The sequence below is a fragment of the Pinus tabuliformis genome, chromosome Q (assembly GCF_031772625.1).
Source record: "Pinus tabuliformis cultivar Carrire ecotype Pingquan chromosome Q, CPIR1, whole genome shotgun sequence".
In the NCBI taxonomy this organism is placed as follows: Eukaryota; Viridiplantae; Streptophyta; class Pinopsida; order Pinales; family Pinaceae; genus Pinus; species Pinus tabuliformis.
The window spans coordinates 127,003,282-127,026,290 of record NC_142296.1 but is presented as its reverse complement, the minus strand read 5'-3'; the positions used below and the strand labels follow the sequence as shown (position 1 = coordinate 127,026,290).

Sequence of the window (23,009 nt, the reverse complement as noted above, 5' to 3'; positions counted from 1 at the left end):
CCTCTCAACCTACATGTATTTTGAAGGACAAAGATATTGTTAGCGTGATTAAGAAGAGTGATGCATCTGAGAAAGATATCTTAACTAATGAGGGGCTTGAGAGTATAAAAGGGTCTGAAACAGATGGACGAGAGACTACCAACTAATTATACCAAGGAACTATGTGATGCAATGAATAAAAATTTTGGCCAGAAAGGAAAGGATGTGGGAGATATGGTTATTGATACATCTGCATCAGATCATGGAAACACTTGAAGATTACCTTACACCTGCAAAGAATGTGATAATGCATGAAAATACAATGCCTGAGACCCCCCTTCAGAGCCCTGGTGATACCTCTACCGATAAAGATAAAAAATATCCAAGGAAAAGCGAAAATCATCATCAAAAAATAGCTGGCATTAAGGCAACCTTGTATGAGAACAATAAAATGATCATGCCAAACCTTAAGATGGATGAGGAGGGGCGGATGAAAAGTCATGAAAAATATTGTAATCTGTTTGAATGGAGAATGGAGATGGATGAGAAATATCTGAACCACCATGCAATGAATGTGCAATGGATGATCAATGTTGAGGAGAAGAAGGTTTAGGATTTTGGATATTTGGAAGTTGGATTAAACTATGGCAAGGATTTTCATCGGGGATTTCATTTGAAAGATGACGACAACTATTGCGATCGAAGATGTGCGGAGAGAGGTTAAGATTTTGAAAGCATTGTCAGGGCATCATAATTTGGTCATATTTCACGATGTATGCGAGGACGACAACAATGTCTACATTATCATGGAATTCTGCGAAGGTGGGGAACTGTTGGAAAGAATATTGTCCAGTGGTGGAAGGTTCTCAGAGGAAGATGCCAAGGGTATTGTTGTGCAGATTTTGAGCGTAGTTGTCTTTTGTCACCTTTAGGGTGTGTTGCATCGTGATTTAAAACTAGAGATGAAAGACTGAACGATATTGTAGGAAGTGCATATTATGTAGCACCAGAAGTCTTTCACCAATCATATAGTATGGAAGCAAATGTATGGAGTATTGGTGTGATAACGTACGTCTTACTATATGGTAGTCGACCTTTCTGGGCACACTCTGAATCAGGAATTTTTCGTGAAGTTTTGAGCACTGAACCTAATTTTGATGATGCACCATGGCTTTCTATCTCTCCTGAGGCTAATGATTTTGTGAAAAGTCTTCTTAACAAAGATATACGTAAAAGAAATGAGTGCAGCTCAGGCCCTTTCTCATCCATGGATTTGTGGGAAACATGTAATTCCATTAGATATTTTGGTGTACAAACATATTAAAGCTTTATCTCCGTTGCTTACCGTTCAAACGTGCAGCTCTTAAGAATAAGGAGTTGATGTGACCAAATGGTTCCAGGCACTGGTGAAATCATTAAGAGAGGATGAATTGGTGTACCTCAGAGCTCAGTTTAAGCTCCTGCAACCTGATAATGATGCCAGAATTTCTCTAGAAAATTTTAAATCAGCTCTAATGAGAAATTCGACAGAGGCCATGAAAGAATCCAAGGTTCCAGATATACTAAATTTGATGGATCTGTCGCTAATTACAAAAATTGGTTTCAAACGACAAAAGAGAAGGTGAAAGGTCAAAAGCCCAATTAAATGAATAATACCCGCGGCAGCCGAAAAATAGGAAACGATGGTCTATTTATGACTTCAGTTACAATTTCAAGGGATTCACACCTACAGATGTCACTTTTTCAGATCCGAGCAAAATGTAACACTGCTCCTTTAGCAATGGATGGATTTTCATCTTCAGTTAGTAATGATTAAATCATCCCATATTCTGAATCGATTCATTTTTTGATAGAGTGAGTCTATTTATTGTATAGAAAATTTTTGAAAAGGGTTCTGAGTTCTGGGAAACGGTGGAGGAATAACTCAGCGTTTGGCTGTACAGATTGACAGAGAAATAATTAAATGGTGCATCTCTGATTTATAAGATTCTTGTGGTATGAGTTTTGTCATGTGTTTTTCTCTCTGTTTCATATGTATCCTGTGATGTTTCGCATTTCATTCATGATCTTTCTAGCTGAATACTTTTAAGTGAGAAAGGTAGAATTTAGTCATTGCTCTGCCTTGAGGAAGTGTTCAGTCTTTATGTGTTTTCTTTTGCCTGGAAAGGATTCATACATTAATGCCCTTTTCAACTTTCTTAAACAGTCTTTTCACCCAATTTAAATTCAATTCGATTGCTAATACCTCATGCTTATCTCGCCTTATGAAATATTTTGTGCCTTTGGTTAAATATTTGCTCACGCTGTCCTTGTCCCATGCAGCCCAGCAACTTAGTCATTAAATCAAATATCCCTCATTCAAATTCATTTTACTAGCCTAATCAGTTCCCATTTTAAGTCATCTCGGACTCTATTAATCATTTTATCGAGATTGACTGGAGAGAGCCCTCTCCTGTCCTCGTAGGGCTAGCTACGAGGCTGAGCTTGGTTTGATGTTGCCTCGAGTTTTGTCTTCTTTTAGCCAAAGGTAGATTCGAGCGCTAACAGTATGCAAGAAATTTCCCTAGGATGTATACGAACCATTTTAGAATGAAAAAAAACTTGCAGAAGATTGCTACATATGATCACCTGCATTTGTTTTATTTTCTTCAACTCCTCAGTTCCTCCGCATCATTGTGCTTCAGCCTACATCTTTCATTCAATAGAGACAGGTTAAGCAAGAAAATTATTATATCAAATTAACACTATGGAAATTCACTAGAATAAATATGATGTTACATGTACCTTTAGCTTTTTCTCTGCGGTATGTTTTACACAATATGCTTTACGTTGAACCCTTCAACCATGAGTACTCACAGTCAAATAAAACCCAGAGTCTCTTGCACATAAGGGATGAAAACTACTTTGGTAGTGCCAAAATTGCACTACGAAACCACAAAATATTTATGTCAGTTAGTGCAGAAACAAAATATAGATTCCATGAGAATGACCAGGATAGAACAATCTACTAACCCAACAAGTGTTATTATAAGTTTCAAAATTTCATATACATTGAATCCTAACCTTCACATAGGCACCTTCTGATGACAAATACTGCATGGAAACATATATCGTTCTCTAAAAAGTATTTCCTGAATTTCATAACATACCAATCGTTAATTTTAGCATTGCACAAATCCACCTTCATCAATATGTTACTGACCAAACCATTCAATGGGATGCTAATTTAGGTCTCTAACAACATCTCACTAGACATAATCCAAATGCAACAATCATGCACAAAACAAGTAAAACAAAACAGTTCAACATGTTCAAAACTTATATGCATTACTGGTAATGAAGCAACATTTCAATTTAAACATACCAGCCCTTTAACAAGCTCCATTTGACCCCTCCTGAACGTATTCTCCAACAACCACTGCAGGTTCACAAAGGAAATGAAGATACCATAAGGGAGAAAATATATTGCTCCTCACCAAATCATTAACACAAGATAAAATCAACAATACGATTTTGCATAATTAACTTCTTCTATTCTTTTGAAGTGAACACAATTCAACCAGAGATTTTTACCTCAGCGCAAAATACATGAACCCACTAGCCATTAGTATTCCTCTTAAACCACCACTCAAACCACCACATAGAGCACAGTGCATACCACAACCAGGCATACCATGGCTAGCTACATTTGGATGCCTCATGCCTTGGAGTTGGTATTGCCAGTTTAAAGCTTCACATGGCCAACAATACCATCCTCCAAAAGAATTCCTTAAAATACCATAGTAATCTTGGTGAACTGCTACCTGCGATATAATGTTGAGATGAAAATTTAAAGATACCCACTATAATCCACTGTAACAATACTGCAGTAAATAGAGATATAAAAATAAAATAGAGGAAGGAATAGCTAGACTACCCAGTAGTAATTTCAAAAAAAAATTGTGTTTGATCGAGTAGATTCTGGAAATCTACAAATATCTCACAAAAGAGATTCTTCTCTTGGTGAGATAGATGACACTTGGTAACATTAAAAATTCATTTCCAATGGAACTTTTGCAACGAGGGGCCGGGACATTGTCTCTTTAGCCTGCAACATTGTCTGAGAAGAAGAGCTTGGGTATCTAGTAGTAATGTTCTCTTTATACAATCAAAGAAATATTACCAGACAACTAAATGTATCAAAAGCAAGATTAAGAATCGTGTGCTAAGCAAGTTCCCTGATAAAAAAATTTAACAGAGTTAAAAATACAATTCACTAAAATTTAAAAAGAAACCTAGAACAAATACTTCTAAAAAAAATCTCAAATTTAGATGATTCAGGGTTAGGTCAAAACATGCATGTTATTTAACGCATTGTAGAACTAACATTTTGGATGCAATGGAGTCATCAAAGATGGGGTCAATGATTTCTAAACATAGTTATAACTGTAATTTATGAAACAAACGAACAACGTATATTTACTATTTTCCTAGGCACCTATAATTGTATTTTATGAAACGAACAAACAATATACATTTACCACTTTCATAGGCACTTGTATGCCTAAAATCTTAATAACTGCCACTACTCCTACACGACACAATTATTTGATATTGACCACTTCACATTTAAAAAAAGATGACATTCAATTAAGATGTGCCATAATTTTTTTCGTGACAGGAATGCCACTTAAAAATGAATAAATATTTAAAAATATATATTCTTCAATATCAAACCTTATAATCCATTGCCCACTATTTTGTGGCATTAGATTAGTTCTGGAACAGGCATGACTCCAAGTAAACCTCAACTGTCTTGGTTGAAACAGAGAACCAACTGCACCGTACAATCTTAACTATCAATCAAAGACAAAGTACAAGGTTTAGTCCCTATGCTGGAACTAGCTAGAAAGCAATATGCTTAAAGCCCCTCCATCTCAAATATTATTATCTACAGATGACACAAACAAATTTGAGATATTCTTGGCCCTAAGATGTGTTTTTAGTTCCTCTTTATTTGCTGCTAATGAACGCTAATAGGGGTTTTAGCAATTTACACCACATTGCTGTGTGTTTGATGATGATCCTGTGTTTGTTGTGAAAGGATCTATCCTTACCCAAGTAGTGAGAATATGGACGAAAGAAGAATTTACCAAACAATAAATATTGTTGGTGTCCGGTTTTGGCAACCCATTAATCTCTTGAGGAATGGATAAAGATGAACAATCACCCACAGAGAGAAAAACAGGTTTCCAAACAATGGACCCCAAGATTGATAACCACTATTAATAGCTTGGGAAACACCTGCTACTACACCAACAAGATTTACCACAAGCAAAGTAGTTGGAGGGATGAGAAGACTAGTCCACTCAAAAACATAAACCTTAGCAAATTCACCATCTTCATCTGAAGTCTTTGACGTGACAGTAAAGTTTGTGTCAATCCCTGCTAGAACTTTGAGTAACCCTTGAAAGACGGCAAACAAATGTGCTGATAAACCTCCAATAACCCAAAATTTCTCATTTCTCAACCATTCATTGATGCCAACTATACTCCAGCGTAGCTCTAGAATAGCAGTTGTAAAAATGGAAATAAAATATAACATGAAGAACACACTTACACAGTGGCTAATCTGAATATCAAAATAAATATAAAAACTAGGGGAAAATGTGAAGCATTGTATGAGAACGAAACCCAAAAAAATCTAAAATATAGATTACATTAGAGGTGAGAAAAGATTGACAAGATTAAGGTCAGTAAGGGTTGAAAATCTTACCTTAGGAATGATAAACTTCCTTGTAAGAAGACAAACAACTGACAGGGTACAATTTGCAACCAATGGGAGGGATGTGAGAGGATAAACTATGGTATTGATGTATGCCAGCTTCTGCAATTGGTGTAGCCATACCAAATTGGACAATTCCTGCTCAATAATTTTTCAACAGAACCAAGGGCCCATTGGAGCACTTGATTCAAATGATCTGAAAGATTGATTGGTGCAGATCCCTTGAATATAGGATGTGCAGGCATGTAGTATATTGAAATCCAGCCTCAAGAATGCATTTTAAACCTAGTCAAAATATCTTCTGTGATAGAACCATAAATCCACCTAATCTTCACAAAATATGAGAACCCATTCATATTAGATCTTTTCTTCAAGAATAGGTGCTTGGTGCTTGGTTGCCTAAACAAAATGTTGCCTTATTTTGAAGAGAATTATGCATATTCAGGAAAAATGTTTATACAAATTCACTATAGAAAAAACTAATTCAATGAACTAAAAAAAATCCATAACATCCTCAAATAGATGCAGATCCACCTCTATGCATACCTCTTTCCCCATTCTGACTTGTCTTCATATCCACAGCTGATAACATGAATGGCTTCTTTCAATAAAGAAACAGGATTAGCAGATTGTGGAAGAACACCATTTTCCATGAGGGTAAATTGAATAAACACTGGTGATTGACCAAATCTTTTCTCTAATCTCCTTTGGGACATGAGCAATGATTTCTCATCATCAAATCCTGCAATACGCAATTTCAAAGAAGGGTGAGGGTGAACAATGTTTAAGGGTAAATGAGTTGTCAAAAAATACAAATCACTAGTTTGGACTTGGACTCACCTTCAACACCCTCTTCTATGTCTTCCAAACTAAAGATGGGTATAGTAGATTCAGTTCGCTTGGTTCTCTTCTTATCGTCATCATACCTTTTGTTTGCTTTTCTGCTCTTCTTTCTAGACCCCTAGCAACATCTCAGAAAACATGTTGGTTCAAGATCCTTCTCAATGAGAATAGGATCATGTTGGGTTGTGTTATATTCTTTCCACGACTAGCCCACGTAGTTAAACGGGGGGTTAGAGGGGCGGCGGAGCCCCACTTCATTGCGCCGATTGTGTAGCGGGGGGATCACAGGGGGTTTGAGGCGTACCCGTAACCCCACTTTATGGGGTTCGGGGCAGCGCCCCGATTTTTTTTGGTTTTGGACCCTATTTTACGGTGGGCGGACCCACCTATGGTTTTGTGCATGATTTTCACACATGTTTTTTGGACGCGATGGTTTTCGGTCCATGGTATTGGACGCGATGGGTTTTAGTCCATGGTATTGGATGCTTCGGCATGTATAAATATGTATTAGAACATTGAAGGAACATAATAAAAAATCAAGCCGGTAATACCGGTTTTGGGATCCACGGGAAAATCTCTATGTATATGTGTTTTATGTGTTATGCTCTCGCATTGTTTATTTTCCGTGTTTTAGAATTCGTATGCAGGTAATTTCTGTATGGGGTTAAAACCTACAAATCATAACCATAGAGTGCTTGTCTCTTAAAACAACACCCTGTACCCACATAAACAAGCCCTTGGATACCATTGAAACCTCTCAAGGTGATTTGCAAAAATTTCAGAATTAATATGCCAGGCTAAAATTATATGAAAATTGCATAATTTCATATAAGAAAACATTTTGGGTGTTTATCAATGCCTACATCAAAGAACATAGTGTTATGATTAGCATATCGATCATGTCGATCAATGCCATCAAATCTCTGAGGAAACTATACTTAGCAAGTTTTCTTCCCAAGAACTGGATCCATTAGAAAACACATTGCCTCACGAATATCTTTTCTGTTGTTTATATAATGATCACGATCAAGGTTCAACAGAAAGAGGCCATTTTTTAGGACAATGGACACTTAGACCTAAGTGGAGCAATGGATAACAATCATCAGTGTCAATATAATAATTAATGAATTTCATATGAGGAAATCAACAGAAAAAGAGAGATGTGTACATAGCTAGAAATATACCAATGCATTCATTACACTTGCTTTCTTGTGGTGTTGGAAACTAGACCTCTTTTCACGGGATACATAAAATAACCATGGTAATTCATTACCATGATTGTCAACTCCCCCACTGTGACCTAAGAATACCTGAAGCAAAAAGTGAAAAATTTAGTAGTACTAATTTCCATTACTTGCAACATATTTATAAGCATGTTAACAAAAGGGAGAGAAAATCATGATACTTCATATAGACTACAAAGGAAAGATAAGAATCAGGGGTAAAAAGATGAGTATCTGATACCTGGATCATCCCAGGATGGTCTCGAGTGTTGTTGCCTGGCCATGGAGTTCCATCTTGCATGGTCCATCCATCTTTTGGCACTTTTTGTGATTTGGACACAAGAGAATTAATATGGATCATGTAATCTTCATGTTCCCTCTGATATTGGCACAAAAATGGAAGATGTCAAGGGAAAGAAAAACCAATAAACCAACAGAAGTAGCTCTTACATTTGGATACTTTAATGTGCACTTGCCTTCATTGCTCTCCATTCTTTAACAAAGGAAGGTTGTACTTTATCATTCAAATAATCAATTTTCTCTGCAAAGTAGAATTATGGAGCCCTCGGCTCGATACTGTATTTTTTGCAAAATGGTACCCACTTCCTTGCGAATTCTAAAGTTTCTAAAAGAGTTTCAAAAATCAACATTGCTGCTCCATCATCAGAAACATAGCATGAAACTTTATCGACAGGATAATCCAAGGAAAGGATAGACAGAACAATATTTGTTGTGACAAGAGGAGGCTCCTTTAGAGGGTCCATTGTACTGGAAAAAATATCAACACCAGCCAACTGAGATGGCTCTCCTTCACTGTCAAACCTGTGAAATTGCAAAAGAAGAAATTAAATCTCACCCACAAGGTTCCTACTATTAACACTTCTCAGAGTTTATAACACATATTTCATTATATTTGGAATTAAATGATGGATCTAGAATTTTAAAATAACCAAAAAGCTCAATTCAAGTCATTGTCCTTGGAATAAAATATTTCCAAATTTAATGAAATATTTGTTTTATCATTGGATGGGATATTTACAACTATTAACATTTAATTCTCAGAGTTTATGATTGGATGGGATACCTACAACTATTAATATTTCTCAGATGATGTGTAGGATGACTTGTAGGAAGGATAGTATATTTGTTGGTTATAAATTCCAATGGGAGGAATAGGCAGTTTCAGTTTGCACCCAGTTCCTCATCCTCTTCTTCTTCTTGGATTCCCAATTTTGGTTTTGTAGATATCCAGAGAAGGGTATATGATAAGATGACAAAATTTTATTGAAAAATTATCAATCTCACTAAGGGAGCATAGTGGGAAAACGCTTCCATGGTTAATACCCTTAGCAGACAAACATATATTCAATGGTGATCCTAGAAGACAAACATCATGATCAAGTTTTTTTCACCGTTTTGCTGCATTTTTTTGGGGTTAAACTTATCGGTAGTAGATCTATAGGTAGGTTTAGTTAAGAAAACTTCTTTAGACCTGAATGTTGTGGGGAAAAATGCCTATGCAGGACGATCCTATCCACCTAAGGTGTGACAGTGCCTTAGCAACAAACAGAGACAACTATTCTAGTATTCTTCCTTTATGAATTAAGAATGAAGAGAGATGGATGGACTAACCGGTGTCTTCTGTTTGTCCCTCGATCCGGTTTCTCTTCTCTTGGAGAGTTCCCAGCTACTTGCCTTTTCGCTCGCCCAGCTTCAAGAGGTTTCTGCAAGATCACAAGAAGAGAACACTACACAAGACATGGATTCATATTCATAACTAGTTTAGGATTAGAAATAAATTAAACATACTAATGCAATCATACATAAAAAATACATCAGTATATAGGAGAAACCAAGATAGCTTTATTGATGAATAACAAGGCTCAGGAAGAGATACAACCCAGAGGGCTCCAATCCAGCATCTCCTTCCCAGCAAATGGAATTCCTATCTTCACCCCCTTTAAAGCATTAAGCACCCAATGATTCCAATCTCAAACCAACAGCAATTCTTTGCAATAACAAAATTCCAGCCTCTAGATCTCATGGAGGAGAGATCCATATATAGATGTTTGGAGAGAGGATGAGTTAGCTTGAGATCTGACTAGTGTCCTCTCTCTCTGTCAGTTCTTGATTCCACTTGGAGGTTCTTGCTTCCACTTGGAGATTTGGAACCTCTTACTCAGCACCAGTCGAATTCCCTGAGGCAAGTGTCATTTTGGAAGCTTCCTGGGTTCTGACACCTTGAGAAATGAACTTGCCACATGTCCACTCTCGCTCAGCGTAGGTAGCCAGTGTTGCCTTTGACATTCAGCGCAGGTAGCCAGTGTTGGCTTTGACATTCAGCGCAAACAGCTAGTGTAGCCACTGAAATGATCCTGAATTGACTTGTTTTTTAGCAGTTTCTGGTGGAGAACTTCTGTGAATTGCTGTGGTTTGTTAGCCTTGTTCCTCTAGGGGTAGGAACAACATGTTTAGGGACTTTGGATCCCTTAGATTATGGACATTTCATGCTCAATGCTGTAAGACACAAAAATTTCTATAACAGTTGCCCCCTAAAGTATGAGGCCATTTATCGGGTGAAATGCTTTATTAGGGGGATCCGAAGTTCATCCAATGCTGGGAGGAGACCTGTAATAAGATACAATACAATAAATTATTTTTCATACTTCTTTCATGATCTAGCTGAGGCGGGCATTCCCATGCTCAGCTTTATAAATTCATTTTTCTGTACATAGAACAGATAATCGTCTGATGGTAGACTGATAATTTTGATGAAATTATCATCCTTTGAGTAGGATGATCATCTGCTGCAATGATGTACATGTCAATGTCTTTATCTTTCCTGAATATATATCGCAGCCCGGATGGATGAAACTAGATCCGGGGTCTTCAAACTCGTTCGATATTCACTCTAAGTACAAGTCGATCCATGTGAGAAATGTTCTGAAGTCGAACATGGAAAGACATCGCTTGATTACCGGTCAATGATGTAAACCGTTAACAAGCGCGAGAGGAATCACCGATAATGATAATGACCCTCAAGGTACTGCAGTACAATTCACGTGGTGTGAATAAGGGACTTGGCGTCGAACACCATGCAAAATCTTTCGGTCGAAGGTCATTGATGTATACCTGTCGCCGGAAGTGAGAAACTTGCCATTGAGGCATGCAAGCTTCAAAGTACTGAAGGGGTTGTTCCTAGATCAACTTCTTGGATAATGAGCTGATGTCAACAAGAAGCGATCCGTCAAAGGAGGGCCTTAATGAATCCCACATCAGTGACACGGAACGGAGCTAATGATTTTGATGGAGGTGAAAACGATCTGTGACATATGATTCAGGGTGGCGGTCATGAAAGGATGAAGGATAATGTATGGCAGTGGATGGGACACGGTTGACTTTTCTGAACGACTTCTCTTGAACATGTGGCGACACTGATGCGATGGATCGGTAGCATTACCCCAAATATGGATGGTATGGCGAGACCATGGATGTGACCGGTGAATGAAACAACCCAACCCGATTGTGGTACGGAGGAAAAGTGTCATGTTCAAGAGCGACTTGCTACCATCAAAGTTTTCTTTAGTTTATCCCAATTTTTCCCCAGTCATTGCTGACCAGTACCTCTTTATTTTTGTCAAGCTTGAGGAGGATAACATCTGCTTGTTCTATAACCTGCCCTTCGGGCAAGCCCATCGCTATGTTTTAACGAGCCTAGCGATAGTGAAACTCGTTCTCGTCTAAAGACAAGTTTGTCACTATTTAATGATTTTAACGAGTCTAACGACAAGGATAACTCGGTCCTTTTCATTTTTAAAGAGTCTGAAAAGGTACATAAAGTTAACTCCAAAGGTCCTTTTTCGTCATCTAATCCCTTAAGTCCGAAAAAGTATAAAACAATACAGAAGGGATGAGTTTTCGATAGTTTTAACGAGCCGAATAAAACAAGCGCTCGATCTTTTTGTGCAATAATCCCTCAGGTCCAAAAAGATTAAAATCTAGAGGAGGGATAGCTCTTCCTGTCCCTTTAACGAGCTGGAAGGCCAAAACTCGGCAATCTTTTCATATTTTACGAGTCAGATGAAAAGAGCTTAAAGAAGACTCGTATTTTGAGGAACGAGTGATAAAACGGGTTAGCAGCTGATTCCAGGTACAGGTTGGAATTTTCCAATCACGGCAGTGTCACAAGGATGGCTAGTGCAATCACTCTTCACAGCTGTTCCTCAAAATGGGTAAACAATCATATGGAGGTGAACTATCGGCCAAATGAAAAGTGGAGGTGACGGTGCAAACACGACCAAGGCTTTAATGGCTGATAATATTACATTTCACAGTGGTTATTTACCGGGATAGTTCATTTTTTAACGAGCTTAAACGCGGGTGGAAACATTTGCTCGATCTTATGTTTATTTTTTAACGAGCATGAACTATGTGCTAAAACTGCTCGGATCTTGCGTTTATTTTTTAACGAGCATGAATTGTGTGCTAAAACTGCTCGATTACCCATTCATATGATAAGAGTGTCTCATTGAGATTCTATTTTTTATGGAGCTTCATCTCACAAAGCTATGCCCCGCATCCTTTCTTTATGCAAGTTAGGAAACGGCTAACCTAAAAAAAACAGATAAATAACCGCTCTTTGCTTGCACTCCAAAAGGTTTGCATGCCCCCAGGTATAAAGTACGATTTCAAGGTTACCTCTACTTCTTTTCCGTCAAAACAACTGTTTTAACGAGAGAGGCTTACCTCTTTCAGGTTACCCAAAGATTGTCTCGTTAATCTTTCAAACAAAACACTTCCTCGGCAATGTCTACTGAAATAGACAAAGGTGAGCGACGATGCTCGCTAACCCACATAACTTTGACAAAAGAATCTTATTCTAGAATAACCCTCTTCCAGCATGGGCGGGGTATAGACTAGTCATATTCTCCCGCGGAAACCTACTCTATACTCAAAGTTTCCCTGCCGAAGCAGACCAGGACGCATGCCCCCTGGGTTCCAGTCATATCCTCCTGGATTACTCGCGCTCATCAGGAGGACAGACCGTGGGTTGAGACACTTCTTGCGTGAATAGACCATTTAGGGATGGTATATGACTATTTGCGATGCGTGATCCGGGAAATGAAAGTTGGTCCACGAGCTTGAACACTCTTCCTTCATGCGGAAAACACATTACTCTAAAGAGTGAGGAGACGAGGGCCCCCATGCAATATATATAGTCTCGTCTAAGGAGTAGGTTATAATCCAAGGGTCCTTGAATGACCATCACGTTCATTTGAACGGTCTTCCCTTTCAATGTTATGGGCACATTGGGGAGGATCCCTAAAGGTCGACTGGTTCCTTTATCAAATCTTGATAGATTTCTCATTTCAGGCAAAAGCGCTGGCGAACCAAGCGCTTTCCAAGCAATAGAGGAAAGGATACTCACAGATGCCCCCTCATCAATGATAGTGCCAGCCATTACCATTCTATATATTTGAACGATAATTCTGAATGGTATGCTTGCTGGCAACCGGGGTCTGCCTAGTTGGTTCCAGTCGAAGGACACAACCAGGTTGCTTGGTGGTGGGACCGAATAGACGGCCGGGTATGACTCTGATGAAGTTCCTTCCTGTGACAAAGGAATGGGCAAATTTCCCCCTTGTTCGTCGGAGCCTGTGTTGATGAAGAGAATTTGGACGGTGTCGTCTTTATTCTCCTCTGTGACGGTATCATTCGAAGATAGAGCCTTTGAAGGCAAAACCGGGTCAACTGTGGCCTCAACCTTTTGACTTTCGTCAGGCATGGATCCAGACGGTTCATCTTCAATGATAGGTGCTTCGGCTGACCACCTGGGTGGGCCAGCCGGGTTCTCAACTAGTGAAGGACTTGGCAGGAGTTTTTGATATCCAGGAGGAAGTTGCGCTCGTAAGATCGGGCGATCTTCCAGAACTCTTTTAGCCTCGTCTAAGAAGGGACAACGGTGGATGGCGTGATTGCCTTCAAACAGTTTGCAGGGAAATCTAACTTTCCCTCTCTGTCCTGGGGCTTCACTTTCACTAGTTGATGGTGAGTAGTCAACATGGCTATCAGAGGTTGATGCTACCGAATTGTGCAAACGGGGAGACCAGTCCCTTAGTATCCGAGGGATGCAGGGACAATCTCTATGGAAGTGGTCTCCCTTGCATATGACACATGGCGATTTAGGCCTAGTCAGTGCTGTGTGTGGATTTCTGTCAGACGACACTTGTTTGCCCCTAGTCGCTTTTGGCCCCTTCTTCTTCTTCTCTTTCTTCTTCTTTTCCTTCTTCTCCTTAGGAACTTGGTTTTTTGTTTTACCAGTTCCGTCAAGCGAAGAGGAAGGAGGAGAGGAAGAGTTAGATGAAGTAGAAGGCTGGTTGGCAACTCTGGTCTGGTCTAACTGTAAACTCGACTATTCAGGAATAGTGGTGGTTTGAACGACATTGGTTGAAAAGAGCCAGACCGGCAGGCCAATTGTCAGTCCTGGAAGCGACAATGTGGCCATATGGGGCGCACCAACATCTCCCCAAGAGGAGAAGGGACTAGGATTTCCACCAAGGGGAATTCCTTGGTTGGTGTGCTCCATTTTTTCAACCTAAAGATCAACGTAGGAATAAGGGGTGATTGTTCCGTTTAAAATAAATTTTAACGACGCTTTAGACACAACTTGCTTTTTCAGTTTTAAAGAGTCGAGAAAAAGCTAAAGATGACTCTAGTCTCCTTCGATGTTTTAACGAGCCCGAAGTGACAAATGCTCGGATGGACTTTTTCCGTTATAGAGTCTGAAAAAGGCCAAAAGGAACTGCTCTGGAGTTCTAGGCAGAGGGTGTGCCAAACTTTTCGCAAAACCGCAGAATACTTTTTAGGGTACGGGTGATCGATCTTCCTGAATGCTGTGTTCAGTGCATTGCGATCAGTAGGGCGGCCGACACGGCTTCCTAAGGATAAAGGTTTTATGCCTATAGGGGTCTCCCAATATATACGCAACAGTACGTGGGAGCACAATCCGTACTGGCACTATCGTCCCTCAGGAGGAATCACCCACCATCAACGAGATCAACAGTCACCAGGTTTTACGACGCCGGAACACGTCTCTAGCCTAGACCTCTATGTTGTGCGTTATGTTGCAAAGCGTTGTTAAGTTCATTCAATTTATTTTAGGTTGATCTTTTTAGAAGTTTTCCTTTCAAGGTTCACCACGAGATGTATGATACAATTCCTAAATGCAGTCTAAAGATGATAAGCAAGCTTTATATCTTTTCAACTTTGAAAATCCTAGCTACTAAGGGAAAAGAAAGACACCATCTTTTCTCAAAGAGCAATCAACATACTCTAATGCACTTTTCCTAAATCAGACATGCAAACTATCAAGATGCAAATGCACAATGCAGGTGTTTGTTTTCCGCTTTCTTAGTATTGATGCCTACAAAGAAAGCTTTTTGTACAACTTTGAATTTGCTTTTAAATGACCAATACAAACAAGTTTACTTTTTCGAAATCAGAGAGGGTAGAAGAGATTACAACACTTAACGATTTTCGAAATGAATACTTGTTTCGACACTTAAAAGAGACAAACTCAAACCAATAAGAAAGAGTAAATGTATAATCAACTGCAAACAGCCAATGAACTCTCTCCTAAGATCACAATCAGATCTGAATCAAGGGCTACAGGATGATTATTTCACTCATGCAAAGGAAAACTGTAAATGACGCCACAAACACATAAAAACACTCACACTATTTTTGTACAAAAGGAGGCGGAATTTAAGCAGAGAAAAGGAGTTATCAGACTGGTACCTATGCTGGTTACAGGCTGCAAAAATTAGAGATCAAAACAAGGCAAAACAGAGCAGAGAACCCCAGCTGCACAAGGGCAAACTGGTTCAGCGCAACCTCAACACAGGGGTTTTGACATTTAGCGTAGGTAGCCTTCACGGGACCTGCGTTGAAATGCAGAATCCCTTCACTGGGTCTGCGTTGAAGGAGAAACTCTCGTTTCTCACTGGTTCTGGGTCACAGATTTCTATTTAATCTACTGTTTCAGGCCAAATAAAAGCAACAAGCAAGGTACAATCAAAGGGATGCTTTGAGGGAGTACTAAGATCTATCACAAAGGATCATCAAATCATTTGTGAATCCATTGTTCAGACCATAGACAAGTCCAGTGATTGGATTAAAGCAGCAACTGTCTGCTTTGCATCCGGGAATAGCAGACGCAGTTCGATTGTTGCTGTCGAGTCTATGAAACAAAACAATGATAGAAACACAAGTAAAATGACTAAACAGATCTCCCTAGTGGAGTCGCCAATTTGTTGTGGGGAAAAATGCCTATGCAGGACGATCCTATCCACCTAAGGTGTGACAGTGCCTTAGCAACAAACAGAGATAGCTATTCTAGTATTCTTCCTTTATGAATTAAGAATGAAGAGAGATGGATGGACTAACTGGTGTCTTCCGTTTGTCCCTCGATCCGGTTTCTCTTCTCTTGGAGAGTTCCCAGCTACTTGCCTTTTCGCTCGCCCAGCTTCAAGAGGTTTCTGCAAGATCACAAGAAGAGAACACTACACAAGACATGGATTCATATTCATAACTAGTTCAGGATTAGAAATAAATTAAACATACTAATGCAATCATACATCAAAAATACATCAGTATATAGGAGAAACCAAGATAGCTTTATTGATGAATAACAAGGTTCAGGAAGAGATACAACCCAGAGGGCTCCAATCCAGCATCTCCTTCCCAGCAAATGGAATTCCTATCTTCACCCCCTTCAAAGCATTAAGCACCCAATGATTCCAATCTCAAACCAACATCAATTCTTTGCAATAACAAAATTCCAGCCTCTAGATCTCATGGAGGAGAGATCCATATATAGATGTTTGGAGAGAGGATGAGTCAGCTTGAGATCTGACTAGTGTCCTCTCTCTCTGTCAGTTCTTGATTCCACTTGGAGGTTCTTGCTTCCACTTGGAGATTTGGAACCTCTTACTCATCACCAATCGAATTCCCTGAGGCAAGTGTCATTTTGGAAGCTTCCTGGGTTCTGACACCTTGAGAAATGAACTTGCCACATGTCCACTCTCGCTCAGCGCAGGTAGCCAGTGTTGGCTTTGACATTCAGCGCAAACAACTAGTGTAGCCACTGAAATGATCCTGAATTGACTTGTTTTTGAGCAGTTTCTGGTGGAGAACTTCTGTGAATTGTTGTGGTTTGTTAGCCTTGTTCCTCTAGGGGTAGGAACAACATGTTTAGGTACTTTGGATCCCTTAGATTATGGAAATTTCATGCTCAATGCTGTAAGGCACAAAAATGTCCTTAACACTGAAGTATGTAAGTTCGGGATAGAACTTACATAAAAGTGGAAATATATATCTTAGGAAAAAGAGATAAGGCTTTGCATTTTTATTCACCAAAATAATAAAGGTCAATTTAGAGAAAAAGTTGGGCTTATAAATTCATACCGTTCTAGAACATAAGCCAAAGGAGCAATGGACAACGTAGCAATAATTTATTTATATGCAGCAAATCAGTATAACATCTTTGGTAGGTAGCAGCTCTAGCAGGCATAAAGAAGTATACGGGAAAAGAAAAGTAGAGTGAGGAAGGAATTAAGCCAAAAGGTCTAGCTCCTTTAGCCCTTCGGTCAAGTGATAACAGTATAATCCATGTTCATAGCCCAACAGAGTTATCAAAGTTCATAGTGTGGTATGTGTGTCGATTGCTCCTTAATACCACTTGATTGCTAACAAATAAGATTTCTGCTCATCACGCTTTTATCGACCGCCTTATTAACCTTCCCTTGTGGCTGGGGAATCCGTTGCTACTACTTGAGCTAGGCCTACTTATCTTCAAACACCCCCACTTGACGATGCCTACTGAAATAGGTAGGTTTTCAGTCAGTAAGGTTATTATCAGTGAAGACCCCTTCCAGCAAGCCAGCTAACCTAACCTAAGTCTTGAATCTGAAAGAGAGGAGAATAGGAAGGAACTCACCTGGAGGAACGTTGTTGTAGATGTGAAGAGTTACAATATTTGTTGTGACAAGAGGAGGATCCTTTAGAGGGTCCACTGTACTGACAAAAATGTCAACACTGGCCAACTGAGATGGCTCTCCTTCTCTATCAAACTTGTGAAATTGCAAAAGAAGAAATTCAATCTCACCCACAAGGTTCCTACTATTAACACTTCTCAAAGTTTATCATTGGATGGGATACTTACAACTATTAACATTTAGTTCTTAGAGTTTATGATTGGATGGGATACCTACAAATATTAATATTTCTCAGATGCTATCTAGGATGACTTGTAGGAAGGACAATATATTTTTTGGTTATAAATTCCAATGGGAGGAATAGGTAGTTTTAGTGTGCACCCAGTTCCTCATCCTCTTCTTCTTCTTGGATTCCCAGTTTTGGTTTTGCAGATATCCAAAGAGGGGTATATGATAAGATGACAAAATTTTATTGGAAAATTATCAAGCGCACTAATGGAGCATAGTGAGAAAACACTTCCATGGTTAATACCCTTAGCAGACAAACATATATTCATTGGTTAATACCCTTACATTCAATGGTGATCCCAGCAGGCAAACATCATGATCAATTTTTTTTTGTTGTTTTGCTTATTGGGGTTAAACTTACCGGTAATAGATCTGTAGGTAGGTTCAGTTAAGAAAAATTCTTTAGACTTGAAGTATGTAAGTTTAGGCTAAAACTTACATAGAAGTGGAAATATATATCTTAGGAAAAAGAGATAAGGCTTTGCAGTTTTATTCACCAAAATAATAAAGGTCAATTTAGAGAAAAAGTTGGGCTTATAAATTCGTACTGTTCTAGAACATAAGCCAAAGGAGAAATGGCCAACGTAGCAATAATTTGTCTGTATGCCACAAAGATGAAGTTTCTCATTCCTTGTTCTAAAGCGACTTTGTTGAGGATATTCATGCCTGAACTTTTCCATTTTTTGCTTGCAAACTGCCACTTTTACTGTTCCTATTGCAGCACCTGCTTAGCCCAATTGCTTCCACATACATATATTTTCATTAACAGACTCAATGCATAATGATTCAATGGAAAGCCAAAGTTAAAATAATATATATTTTTATCATCCTTCAAGACTTACTGATTCACACTGTGTGTTACCAGGCTCTGACAGGACTACCAGTGACTTGCACATGCTTGGGGGAGACATCTTGAAACTCCCCAGAATCCTGCCAAAAGGCATTACAGTTACAATTACAATTAAATCCATATAAGATAAATTGATTGTAAATAGCAGCCCATATAGTCACATTTCAGGTCCAAATTCCAGTCACAGATGTAGCTAAAGGAGAATGACAGTGCAATTTTCTCAGAAGTTATTAGACACTATACCGGTTGAAAATTTGTGAGAAGAGGAATTGGAGTCTGAGGATCCTGTCTCGAAGAGGTAACTAAATTGATATCCTCTCTTCGCTCATGCATCTGCCACTATATCATCGCTTCTAAAATGTTTGTAAGAAATTTCCACTAGAATGAAGAGGGTAGACATGCATTTGTCCCTCTCTCCCCATAGATAGAACTTGTAAAGCATGGATCTTTAATTTCAGACCTGCCCCTTTTCACCATATTTGTAAAAGATCTATCAAAAGGGACTCCTTGTATTATGATGCCAACAATTGACTCAGTAGCAAAGTTTTCTACTAAAATCCAAGAACATACAAGAATTTCGGCTATGCTTTTGAGACTTTTGTACAAAGACAGGATACTAAGAAAGGAATGCCTTCTATGTGATTATGGCATCACAAGTGAGGCTTCAATCTCCCTCATCGTAGAGCTAAAAGGTGGAGCCAAGGGAGGTGGGGGCTCCTTCTATTACTACATCCAAGTATTTTAACGAATCCCTCAAGCCTGGTCCCAACTCTTCAAATTTTAAGGATATTTCAAGTCCAGGCTTTGTGGTTGAGCACTCACTGGACACCCCTACCCCTGAAGTGATGGATACTGACACTACTATGAGGGTGGTAGAATTTGTAAATCAGTGAACCAGTAAGTGAATGTATGTGAAGTTCCCAATTGGTTTAGAAAGCATGGGATATTTTCCTGATAAGGATCGGAAGCAACATTCATGTTTAATAAAAGTTTAATGTCATGAAATTGAATAATGTGAAACTACACTTGAAGCAAAAATCATTTAGTTCTTTTGTTTCCCATTTAGAATAGTACCAATCAATATGTCTTGGAATGTCTATAATTTTCTTGTGTGGTGAGTTTGGAATATAAATTAAGATCTTATGGAAAACTTCTAAATTCATTAATTGAAATTCTATTGGGATTGGGATTGCTATTGTAATATATGTGTGCACACTTGGAATTAGCATTGTTTGTGATATCCTAAATGCTTGAGTAGGTGGAGATCACTAACCAAATTGTACTCAGATAACATCAGGATATGCTAACTAACAAGGAATAGAGATTACAGAATTGAATTTATGGAATTGCATGAAATTTTCATAGATTTTCATAGATCATCTCTAAGAAGATGATACATGATATAGTTGAACTCAGTTGAAGACATGTTGCTTCAACTGATTCTCCAAGGTGGCTCCTTCACCTATCATTGTGCTGCACCTCGTCATCATGCTGCACCATGCTACACCCATCATCACTATATCCAAGATATCGAAAAAAACCCAAAGAGAATCAGCACTCAGAAGTGCTCTTGAGATTCTCCACACTGCCTGCCTAGTTAGAATTCGAATAATCATGCAGCTTCATATTTCCAGCAATGTATCTCAATCCATGAGAGATTTTTCCCCAAAGATATTTGAGAAGATTCTTGGCACCAATAGAGTGAGGCTCAACCAAAATATGAGCCCAACATGCTAACTGCAAAACATATATCCATAAGTTCACCAAGAACATCAATACAAATGAGTTTATGAAAATCAGAGGCATTTCCCAAATATGTTTCAGCATCACTACCACATAAATTTTGAAAGTTAAGCTCCATCGAGGTAGTCGCCGGCTTGCAGTTCACCATTCCAAATCCAGAATCCAACTCCCTCTTACTGTTGCAAATGAGAGGGTCTGCACCTGTCAGAAAGAGGTCATCCTCATAAGGTTTCAGTATGAGAGGTCTATCATCCACAACCTTAAAGCAATGGTTTTGATTGACTTCACTCCTAGTGAATCTCAACATCATCATACAACTATCAATCCTCTCATATTAAGCAGGTGTGAGCTCCAAGCCATAGAGGGATTTTTTCCACCTTCATACATGAGATTCCTTATCATGAATCTCAAACCCCTTGGGTTGTTCCAAACCTGTGGACCTGCTACATTAGGGGAATGGTCCCCTTGTAAGATTTTCCTTCAGTACATCTCAAACATGTACCTTCATGCTCTTTTCCAATTCAGGCATCCTTGTCACCATCTGACTCACATCGAGTAGGGCCCCATAAAATATACCTCTGGTGTTATAGATGAGATGTGTCAACTCACATGATCCCCAATGGACTTCTACAACTTGATACAAATTGCCAACCCTGAACCCATGAGTAAAAGCATCTTTGAAAATTTCATTTTCAAACACGTACCTTTCCATCAATGAATGCCACCCTGAAACCTTTGACATCCATTGGCGAAATGGACACTAGGTACTTCTTGTGATATATATCGGAGATCAGTGGAGACTATACCAAAATCCTATGACACTTTATCAAATTCTGTACCATAGATCCTAATCTGTGATCTTTATCTAAATCTGTGATATTGGTCTAATATCTATAGCATATGTCTAAGGTATGTCAAGGAGGTCTGGAACCTATATTTATCTCTGATCTATATTGTTATCATCATATCATTCCAAGATCTATTCTTTGTTTGAAGTCTTAACTCAAGAAAAGGTGTATTTAGTCTTGTTTCCTTGTGGTATGATGATAGGATCAACCTTTCCTTGGTGACCTTTGTTGGACATTCAGTTGTGGAGACTTAGCACTTGTAGAAGCCTTATTGGGTCAATATAGTCCTTGTCTTGATGTATCATTGAAGAATCAATTCAAATGCTTAAATAACAATGTACTCTGCTTTAAAATTTGCATATTTATGATCTATTTTGTATGAGAAATTGTGCAACCACAAACAACACAACTAAATCATTATTTGGCACCACTTGTACATGGCAATGATCCAAATATCACAACCTTCACACAACTTAAATAGTTATATATTCCATGTTAAGTGGATAAAAATGTCACGACCATTCAGAAATTTCCCTCGCTAGAAACCCATCTTGCATTAGCGGCAATGCCTGAGCCTGATGCCATATTCAGTTCCTAACATTTTTCACTACGACGCCCATACACCTTTTTATCAACCCCTACTAACCCCTTCTCTTGAAAAATATGAAACCTTTAAATTTAAGTTGCAGTGTCAATGTTTCTTGAAAGAAAGAAAAGGTTATACTAATTTTCAATGGTAGTGAAAACCAATTAATGTGACTAATTAAGTAGAAGTAAACAATTGAACCTCAATGCTGGCACCAATGATCACAAGTGTTGAAATTTTTTTATCTGGCCAGGAGTCTTGGTGTTGGACCTGGTGCGAGCTTAATAGTTGTAAATAAGGACAACAAACAACAACTTTCTACACTAATAATAGGAAAAGTAGAGATAGAAATCACCAGCCTTAAAGATATGAAAGAAAAAACTAAGAAACTGACAAAATTTTGAGGCAAATAAATGGATGACACCACATGTATCTAGGTTGCTCTCCTAATGGACCAAGCATAATAATTGGTTACCCAGATGAGTTCATGGATGGGAGTTAACCCATATCCAATCTTTTAGATAAAGTTTTGGGTGAATAATCAAGTAATTACTTGACTTGGATGGACATTGAAGGGGATGTTCAATGATGGTTACACAAGTTTACAGTCACAGTACCATGATGTGTAGTTCACTTTGAAATGTAAGTGATGATAAACTGGTATACTAAGAATGGGTCCCAGAGACTGTGGATGGAGAATATGTTGTAATCAACTACAAGATTGTGTTGAATGAGGGGATAAACAACTCTTTATTGAGTAGCTCATATTTGAAGGTGGATGTTGGAGGAGCAAACAAAAAGCTCCAACAAAGTATTAATTATTGTATGACTTTATTGTTAGCATTGGCATCATGCGATACTTTCAATGTTTAGTGTTTAACATGTGATCA

General features: G+C 38.7%; 2 pseudogenes; one reads left to right on the top strand and one right to left on the bottom strand.

The window, feature by feature from the left end:
* Positions 1–659: 659 nt before the first annotated feature.
* Positions 660–1,604, top strand: LOC149218577 (CDPK-related kinase 3 pseudogene; annotated as a pseudogene).
* Positions 1,605–5,003: 3,399 nt separating this feature from the next.
* Positions 5,004–23,009, bottom strand: part of LOC149218576 (putative cellulose synthase A catalytic subunit 1 [UDP-forming]) — a 52,522-nt pseudogene continuing 34,516 nt past the window's right edge.